We start from the raw sequence: 10,680 nt of genomic DNA, 5'->3' as shown, positions 1-10,680 counted from the left end.
TGGCCTGTGTGCAAGTCTGATGGAGAATGGAGACTGACTGTAGACTACCATGCCTTGAACGAAGTGACTCCACCATTGAGCGCTGCTGTGCCGGACATGCTGGAACTCCAGTACGAGCTGGAGTCCAAGGCAGCAAAATGGTACGCCACAATTGACATTGCTAATGCCTTTTTCTCCATTCTCCTGGCTGCAGAATGCAAGCCTCAGTTTGCTTTCACCTGGAGGGACATGCAGTACACCTGGAACCAACTGCCCCAGGGGTGGAAACACAGCCCCACCATCTGCCATGGACTGATCCAGGCTGCACTGGAAAAGGGTGAGGCTCCGGAACATCTACAGTGCATTGATGACATCATTGTGTGAGGGAACACGGCAATGGAAGTGTTTGAGAAAGGAGAGAAGATCATCCATTTTCTCCTGAAAGCTGGTTTTGCTATGAAGCAGAGCAAGGTCAAGGGACCTGCCTGAGAGATCCAGTTCCTGGGAGTAAAGTGGCAAGATGGACAGTGTCAGATTCCCACTGAGGCCATCAATAAGATCACCGCAACGTCCCCACCGACCAGCAAGAAGGAAACACAAGCTTTCCTAGGCGCCATAGGCTTTCTGGAAAATGCACATTCCTGAGTACAGGCAGATTGTGAGCCCTCTCTACCTGGTTACCCACAAGAACATGATTTCCACTGGGGCCCTGAGCAGCAACAAGCCTTTGCCCAGATCAAGCAGGAGATCGCTCATGTGGTAGCCCTTGGCCCAGTCAGGACGGGCCCAGATGTGAAGAATGTGCTCTACTCAGCAGCCGGGAACAATGGTTTGTCCTGGAGCCTTTGGCAGAAGGTGCCTGGGGAGAGTTGGGGCCGACCACTGGGATTCTGGAGCCGAAGCTACAGAGGGTCCAAAGCCAATTACACTCGAACAGAGAAGGAAATCTTGGCCGCCTATGAAGGAGTTCAAGCTGCCTCAGAGGTGATTGGCACAGGAGCACAACTCCTGCTGGCACCTCGACTACCGGTGCTGAGGTGGATGTTTAAAGGAAAGGTTCCCTCCACCCATCACGCCACCGACGCCATATGGAGCAAATGGATTGCTCTCATCACTCAGCATGCCTGCACTGGAAACTCGAATTGCCCTGGGATTTTGGAGATAATTACAAACTGGACAGAAGGTGAAAACTTTGGTCTCACGGATGAAGAGGAGCAGGAACAAGTGACACGTGCCAAAGAGGGTCCACCATAAAACCAACTGCCAGCCGAAGAAACACGCTATGCTCTTTTCACTGACAGCTCCTGCTGCATTGTAGGGATGAACCGGAAGTGGAAAGCAGCTGTATGGAGCCCCACATGACAGGTTGCACAAGCCACTGAAGGAGAAGGTGGGTCAAGCCAACTTGCTGAACTCAAAGCTGTTCAACTGGCCCTGGACATTGGTGAAAGAGAGAAGTGGCCAAAGCTCTACCTCTACACTGATGCGTGGATGGTGGCCAATGCTCTGTGAAGTTGGCTGAAGAGATGGAAAAAGGCCAGCTGGCAGAGTAGGGGGAAGCCAATCTGGGCTGCAGATGAGCAGAAGGACATTGCCACTCGGGTAGAGAAGCTACCTGTGAAAGTCCGTCATGTAGATGCCCATGTCCCCAAGAGTCGGGCTAATGAGGAGCACCGAAACAACGAGCAGGTAGATCAAGCTGCGAAGATAGAGGTGTCAAAGATAGACTTAGATTGGCAACACAAGGGAGAGTTGTTCCTAGCTCGATGGGCCCATGATGCCTCAGGCCATCAGGGCAGAGATGCCACCTATAGGTGGGCACAAGACCGAGGGGTGGGTCTAACCATGGACAGTATTTCTCAGGTTATCCATGACTGTGAGACATCATGGATATGCATGCAATCAAGCAGGCCAAACGGGTGAAGCCCTTGTGGTATGACGGGCGATGGTCCAAGTATAAGTATGGGGAGGCCTGGCAGATTGACTACATCACCCTTCCCCAAACCCGCCAAGGCAAGCGCTATGTGCTGACCATGGTGGAAGCCACCACTGCATGGTTAGAGACCTACCCTGTGCCTCATGCTACTGCCCGAAACACCATCCTGGACCTTGAAAAGCAGGTCCTGTGGAGACATGGTCCCCTTGAGAGTACTGACCTTCTGACCCATAAATGAAGTAGTAAGAAAGCTACCAACCAATGGGTATTGCACACAAGGTCTGGGAAATTTGTATAAAATTGGTTATGTGAATAAAGAATTGGCTTTTCCTACATGAAGAAAATTGAGTCTTGGCTGTCTTATTTCAATGATGTCTAACCTTGAAAAGAGTGTATGTAGCAAGATTGGTTTTGCTGCATTAATCCAAGGTTCCCATTGGCACCTTTTCTATGGATTACTCAAATAAACATTTCTAACCATCCTTGTCTCACATTATTTTACTCCATTCAATCAAGACATATCAGAGTTGTTACCTTGAACTTTCTATGTAGTAACAAGGATAGTTTGTGAAACCCATACGTGTTTGTCACCATGTGACAATGCCTTGTTTCCAGTCACCTATGTCTAAACATTTGAGTTGGTGAGTGCAGGGAACCAGCCAACTGAAAATGTAATCACTATTAGGTGCCAGAGCACAGTAGAGGACCAGGATCTCCCCAGGCCCAGGGAAACAAGGGAAACCCATCTCTCTCAGGACAGAAACATCACAGCAACCAATCTCAGCACTCCAGGAAGGAAGCAGGGTGGATGCTCAGTGCAGATGAGCTGAAGGTAAGAGCAACCCCAAGTCCAGGGCATCTCACAAATCTATGAGGACAGGGCAGGTCCAAGATCAAGCCAAGAAATGACCCTACGGGTCAGCAGATGGGCAGGTGTCGCTGGAGAGCCACACTCCTCAAATGCCCCCTGTGCCCATGGGAAAAGGTAACAGTCTGTAACATGGGTGAGGGTCCCATGTAAGGCTGAGCAGAGCTGCAGAGGTCTATAAATGCCCAATCAGAAAATGGCCAAGAAGGGATTTTTGGGTGACATGGCTATCCTCTTTGTGGCCTTCTGCTTGACTTGCTCCAGTTTGCCAATATTTGTTTCACTGTATGTCTAAAACTGGAGTCGGGAGTACTCTAGGTGTGGTCTAACAAGAGCTCCATGAGGCAGGATAATCACTTCCCTTAACTTGTGTCCATGTTATTACAGGCTGGGATGCTGGTGGCCTTCTTTGCTACAGGGCACAGAGCTAAATTGCTGTACATCAGGACCCTCATCTCCCTTCCTGCAGAGCTGCTCTCCAGTTTATTTGTTTGTTTTTGCATCCATAGCATCATACTCTAGGTACAAAAGAGGATGTTCAAAGTCTTACAAAGATCACAACATAGTGAATAAATGTGCTAGTGCAAAGGTTAAAAGTATTTAAAAATATAAAGATTAAAGCAAATTAGAGATAGTCACTTTGTTTTGCAGACCTTATGTTGTGTTTGCCTATTAGTAGATATTCTGAGAACCACAAACTTAATATTTCATAGAATCAAAGAATCAAAGAATCATAGAATGGTTTGCATTGGAAGAGATCTTTAAAGGTCTTGTGGTGCAACATCCTGAAATAAACAGCAACATCAAAAAAATCAGGTCGCTTAGAGCACCATCCAGCCTGAGCTTCAGTAATTTCAGGAATGGGTCATCTGCAGCTCCTCTAAGGAACTTGTTTCAGTGTTTCACCACCATCATGACAAAAATTTTCTTATCTAGTCTGAATCTACTCTCTTATAGTTTAAATAATTACCCACTGTGCTATTACTATAGACCCTGTTAAAAACTCCCTCCCCGTTTTTCTTATACAGTCCATTTAAGTATTGAGATGCCACATCAAGGTTTCCCCCAGAGCCCTCTCCTCTCCAGGCTGAACAATTACAGCTCTGATAATTTTTGTGGCTTCTTCTGGACTCTCTCCAACAGCTCCATGTCTTTCCTGTGCAGCGGGGCAGAATCCCCTCCCTCCCCTGCTGCCCATGAGGCTTTGTGTGCAGCCCAGGACACACTTGGCTTTCTGGGCTGGGAGTGCCCATAGCTGGCTCATGTCCCGCTCTCACCCCCAGCACCCCCAAGTCCTTCTGGGCAGGGCTGCTCTCGACCTGTTCATCCCCAGCCTGGGTTGGCACTGGGGGCATCTTCAAGTGCTGTGTGGATAGTCCAGTTTCAAATCTGCCTATGGCCTGCTGTCACAGTTTAGCACTACAGAGGATCTGGTGTGGTTTGTCTCTCACGGAGCTCTCCGGTTCTGTTCTCACCCAGGCTAGCTCGAGAGACAAACCACAGTTGGAATGAGTTTCCTCAGGGTCCCAAAATCCAGGAGGCGGCCAAGAAACCTTTGCAGAGAGAGCGAGACACTGTCTCGCTTGCAAAGGAAAGTCTGCACTTGATCCAAAGGGGAAACCAGCGCTTTATTCAATCTTTATTCTGTGATGTTCCGGTTTCAGGCAGATTTGGGAGAGACCCTCCCACGGGGGCCCCCTCCCCTCCCCTAACTGGTTCAGGAAAAGACTTCCTCAGAGAGAAGTGGAGAAAACCTGTTTATTAAACAGGCAAAGCACTCCCAGCACAATACCCGATGACAAGAGCTTTGTGCCACTTACGGAGGGATAGCAAACTTTAAAAGAGAAAGTCTCCTCTTGAAGATAGTCACTGTGTTCCGCTGCTCCATCTCCGCTTGCGCTGGGAGAAAAGGAGATGTGCAGGGCTGGTCTTGGTGGGGTGGATCCCCTGTGGAGGGCCCCGGTGCTTCCCCCAGGTCCTTAGTCCAGAGAGGTTGGAACAGTTCCGAGGAGAGGGCAAAAAAAGGGGAAAAAAAGAGAAAAAAAGGGAAAAGAAACTTCAGCTATTCTACAGGGTCTAACTACGCTAGCACTAAAACTAACTAACTAACTAACTCCCAGAGGGAAAAAAAAAAACAACATAAAAACAGAGCTTCTTTCCTCTTGCAGTGTTCCAACTCCTCTGCTTCAAGGTCACTCTGAGGAGCAGTTTTCCTGGGGAAAAGCAAACCACGCTTCCCCTCCCCTTTGCACCCAATAGACGATTGGGGGATACACCGTCACCCTAGGACATGTGGTCCTGCCCCAGCCTGGGTCAGGAGCCCTGTCCCACTGCCTGAACCAAGTGGAAAAGGAGAAGGCATCATCTGTGACTTGCATCCAGGGAAGGGGCTAAACACGGGGACAAGCCAATACCCAGTCAGGGATAAGGTGGGAAGGGAACAGAGTTGGATTACATTCCAGGAAGGGGACTGGGAAGATGGGCTGGGGGAAGGGAAGGGACAAACTTTGGGATATTACATTTTCCAGGGGAGGAGGAGGGTACAGAAGAAACCATTATAAAACCCAATATAAAAATGAAATACAATATGAAACCAAATAGCACACAGCAACAATCTGGTATAACTTTGATGTAAGCTATGGACTCATATCCATCTTTAAATTTAAATTCACTTGATAGTTTTGAGAGGTATCTACAGAAATTCAGAAATAATTTCTTCCCTCCATTGCTTTGCACAAATAAGCTTCTGAAGAAGTGGATGTTCAGAAGACCTGCAAGGTTTGTGGCAAATTGATGTGGAGTTTGTGTTAACTTTTTTATACTATTTCTGGAGGAAACTTGTAGACAGCTGAAGGTGAAAATTATTATAATAAAATTACTTTTAAAACAGTCTCATAAGTGTTTGTTCTAACTGTAACTTGACAAATTAAGGGTGAGTGTAGGGCAACAAGATTGTGAATTTGTAAAGTGGTCAACAACTTAGGCAACTATCAAATTTAGTTGTTCCACTCCAAGATTGTTTCTTTTTATTTAATTGGTAGCCATTCTTCTAATCTTCACCTAAAATTACCTGCACTCTTAATGAGAAAAAGAAAGGCAAAATTTAGCTTAGAATCCACTTCTTATTTCAGAAACATAAATGTCCTACTTTCAACCTGTGTATTAAATTTTTAAATTTTCTTCTCAAGGTCCTGGTGATAGCTATGAATTCTAACACAAATCTCTTATTAAGATTGCATAAATCATGCAATTCTTTTAAAAACACTTTTAAGATTAGGATGCCAACTAATAAAATCTCCAGAATTTATAGAGCACTGAAAGGAGCAATGCTATAAAAATGAGCAGTCAGGAGAGGGGAGGGATGGGGATGGGAGGGGAGGTGAAATGGATGTAAATTAATCTCTTAAAAGAGTGTCACAAATCCTTTAGTGACAGTAAGGCAAAATTTTTGTACCATATTGTAAAAATTATATCCTTGAATTGTATCTTACTTTAAATGTTGCACTGCAGCATATGGCCATAAGTGTATTAGATATGAAATGTCCATTTTAGAAGCTCTGATACCTTTCCATTTCACACACATTTTACCCCTTTTATTTCTGAAGATAGGAAGATCCCATCTTGTTCCTCACACAGATAAGTCTAGTAAAGAATATTACATTCTGATTAAATTCTGCTATGGAAGAATAATATTTTAAGTGAAATTGGAAAGGTAAGGAACAGCAAAGAATTATTAAATGTCAATTATATAAGAGTAATTTTCTCCTGTAATTTATTTTCTGTTTAGCTGTGCATATTGATGGCATAACATACCCAGAGCCATGCTGTTGTGTTTTGCTGATACAATTTTTCTACCCACTGACATATCAGCACACTGTCATTCTACGGAATCTTTCTTCTGTTTAATTTTCAATAGTATTGAAATTTTTTTTAACCTTTTGCTTTGCTTTTTTCAAGCTTAATATTTCTATTAAATTCCTACTGAGATTTTTTTTGCTTGCCTTCTTGTTGTGATGTCATTGGTTTAACAGCTCACAGAGTTTTTTCATATTTCATGTCATTCATGGACTTCATAAACTTTTTTTTTTTTTTTTAGGGAAGTAATTTTTAAGCATAGTTAACAGAGGGTATCCTGGTTTTATACATCTGTGTTTGCAAAATTTGTATTCCTCTGACTGATACATTCAGGACAGTCTACCTCACATTACACTTCAGAAATCAAATTATAATTTTCTTCCTTGGCTACCACCTGTGATGTGACAAATTTAGAGAGATGCTGTTGTTGATCTCCATGGAGAGATGCATGCTAATCCCACTGGAATAAATATATAACCTGTGTGGTGTTTCCCAGAACCATCATATGAATGAGACATGTATCTTTTTAGAGCTTTGTAAGCATTAGAAATACCAGGATGAAAATGTGCTTTATGTAAGATCTGCTTTACCAATGTATAGAGCTTAATCTTCTAACCTGCTGTACAAGAACCTCCCGTACAGGAATTCTAACCAAGCAATTTTTACCTATCTTCAGCCTGGAGAAACAAGGGTACTGCCCCCATGAAGTTCCCCCTCTCTGTTTGTTTTGACCTGCCACTCAGATTTTCTGGAGTGACAGTAAATGCTGACTATTGTGCCTGTTTGGTGCTTGTTCCCTCTCTTAAGGCCAGCCAGGCGGCTTTGTTAGTTTGGCCGAGTAATGCAGACACTACAAGATGAGACTCACCAACCTAGACTTCTGTTTGTGGTAATTCTTTCACTGGCTACTAAAGAGGGCTGGGATACCACCTCATCAAGGCTTATAAATTTGTGGTGTATTTGAATATTCTTAGTTTAAGTGTACTTGCAAGAGTTGCTTTTGATTAAAAATGTAACAAAGCAGGAGTTAAAAACTGGATCAGTACTTGGTAAATTGCCTGTTTCCAAAATGTGAATTCTAGGTTTCAAGGAACACGTTGTTTCAGCAAAACAAGGATCTCTTCTTATTAATAGAAGCATTAAGGTGAATGTGAAAGAAGATTGGGAATTCTTCATCATTGGGATTTAGGTTGGGGAGGATGAAACTAGAAAGCCTTATAAATATGACTGCTTGGATTCTGAGAATAGGAAACCTATAAGTGAGATAGAATTGAAAGCAAGTTTCAATGCCTGAGATGTCCTAGTTACTGAATGTTGGAAAACAATGATATGGCCAGCTGAAGGTAATCCCTCCTTGATTAAACAATGTCCCTTACCCACAGATAGGTCCAAAGGTCAAATGGAATGTTCTGTCTTACCCTCAATGTATAGTTCATCCCATACCTGTGTCTTGGTTTGAAAAGACAGGTATCTGCTAGGGAGAGGCAGGCCTCTCTAGGAATGGCGAATTCCAATCCCTTCCTGCCGTTTTATTAAAATTTAGAAGATAAAAAAAAAACTTTTCTGTCAGAGCTATGGGGAAAGGAATAACAGTCCTTTACTAGTAAATATAACAGGACAGACTAATGACAATAGCAATTATAATAATAATAGAACAGAACCAAGAACCTCGAGGGGCTTTGTCTCACAAGTCCCGGGCAGTCTGATCTCTTGGGACCCCAAGAGCACCAAACTGAAATGGTGGAAACTCCAGGGCTGATGGCTGGAAACAGTGGGTTGTCCCCAGCAGGCTGGGGGGTGTCCTGGCAGGCAAATTGAGCAGTGCTGAAGAACCTGCAGCAGCTGGACCTCGGCTGACCCAAAATCCAGCAGGGCAGGCGAAAAACTCCAAATTCCTGGGCACTCCAACAGATGATAGTATTCTCAGGATCGAAACCCTCTGTTAACAGTGGAATCCATGCAGCTACCAGTCGCCCCATCATCCTCCCCAGAAAACCGAGAGCCGAAAAGAACCACTACTCTCAGCTCCCAGGAGCCTTTCCCTCCTGCTAAACTAAGTGATCCACTACTTTTGTACGGGTCAAGCACCCTTGAACTATCAGTATTTAGTCTCCTAGCAACTTATGGGGAGGGAAAATTCCACAGGAAAACTTAACCCCCAACATTATCTGCCCCAAATTTTTTTCCCCCATACCAACATATTATATTGAATTTAAACTTCTAAATAATATACATATATATACATGTGAATATGAATACAGACAGAGTCACGGTGTTCACTGAAAAACAAGGTCCCCTTGAGGTATGCAGCGGGTCTCTCCATCCTTTTGCATCACCCACCATGTGCAGCCAGGTCCCTGAGCAAAAACAACCCCAGGAGCGGGATTATCTTTGCTGGAGGCAGAATTAATCCAAACAGTTTTTCCCAGCATTCCTCTCATGTGTACCACTGGAACCATATCTCTATCTCTTGTTCTCAGAGTCTCAGATTGGACGGGGCCTGCTCAGTTGGTGGAACCTTGAGTGCTCACTAAGGCCAGGTGGCCTTTGCTAAATTGATCTCCCAGTTCTTGAAAGTCCCCGCACCCAGTGCCTTCAAGGTGGTTTTAAGCAGGCCATTGCATCGTTCAACTTTCCTGGCTGCTGGTGCATGATAAGGAATATGGTACACCCACTCAATGCCATGTTCTCTAGCCCAGGTGTTTATAAGGCTGTTCTTGAAATGAGTCCCGTTGTCAGACTCAGTTCTCTCAGGGGTACCATGTCTCCACGGGACCTGCTTTTCAAGGCCCAGGATGGTGTTTCGGGCAGTAGCATGAGGCACAGGGTAGGTCTCTAACCATGCAGTGGTGGCTTCCACCATGGTCAGCACATAGCGCTTGCCTTGGCGGGTTTGGGGAAGGGTGATGTAGTCAATCTGCCAGGCCTCCCCATACTTATACTTGGACCATCGCCCGTCATACCACAAGGGCTTCACCCGTTTGGCCTGCTTGATTGCATGCATATCCATGATGTCTCACAGTCATGGATAACCTGAGAAATACTGTCCATGGTTAGACCCACCCCTCGGTCTTGTGCCCACCTATAGGTGGCATCTCTGCCCTGATGGCCTGAGGCATCATGGGCCCATCGAGCTAGGAACAACTCTCCCTTGTGTTGCCAATCTAAGTCTATCTTTGACACCTCTATCTTTGCAGCTTGATCTACCTGCTCATTGTTTCGGTGCTCCTCATTAGCCCAACTCTTGGGGACATGGGCATCTACATGATGGACTGTCACAGGTAGCTTCTCTACCCGAGAGGCAATGTCCTTCCGTGTGGTGGTGTGAGAATTGTTTTATTAAGTTATTTTTGTAAGATTTTAAAGTTATTTTTATAATGGTTTAGTTCACTGTATAACCCTGTGTTCTGCATTGGTTTTCCCTTCTGCATCGGTTGTTTTGTCTATTGTAAAACCAGACGTTTTCTGTCATTCATCTCTTCCCTGCACCTGTCGCTGTCAATCCCCACCCCCCCTCCTCGTGGTCGCCCTGTCTGTCACTCGGAGACCCTTCCCTGGCTTCTAGAAAACTCCGGGAAGGGTGCCGAGTGATAGGCTGGGGCCCGGGAGACCCCCTCCCCTCATTTTGTGGTTGGTCCCCAGTTCCATGGTTCACACCCCCGGTTAACCCCCCGATCCCTGTGACTGGCTGACCGGTTGTCGCCACCCCCGTTTCCACCCACCCTTAAAACCTGCCGCACGCCTGGCCCCGGGGTCTCTTCTGGGCGGTGGGCCAGAGAGTGCTGAGCCCCGTGCTGCCTCTCCCCCTGAATAAAATCCTGTTTAACTGAGCCCAGAGGAGTCCGCCTTTTGATTGGCTGCTGTGGGTTGCATTTGCCATCTGCTGGCCGTCGCTGCGAGGGGAACCAAGACCCCACAGGGAGGAGGTGGCTCGCCCGGCTTGCCACCCCGACCTCATACGTTGCTGCGGTGCACGAGACTGAGCTAGCCCGTGGCCGCGCTCATCAGCGCGAGGAACAGCACCGCGACAGCGGTTTGGCAT

The sequence above is a fragment of the Hirundo rustica genome, chromosome Z (genome assembly GCF_015227805.2).
Source record: "Hirundo rustica isolate bHirRus1 chromosome Z, bHirRus1.pri.v3, whole genome shotgun sequence".
Classification (NCBI taxonomy): domain Eukaryota; kingdom Metazoa; phylum Chordata; class Aves; order Passeriformes; family Hirundinidae; genus Hirundo; species Hirundo rustica.
The sequence above is the reverse complement of the archived record's forward strand: the minus strand, read 5'-3'. Positions refer to the sequence as shown.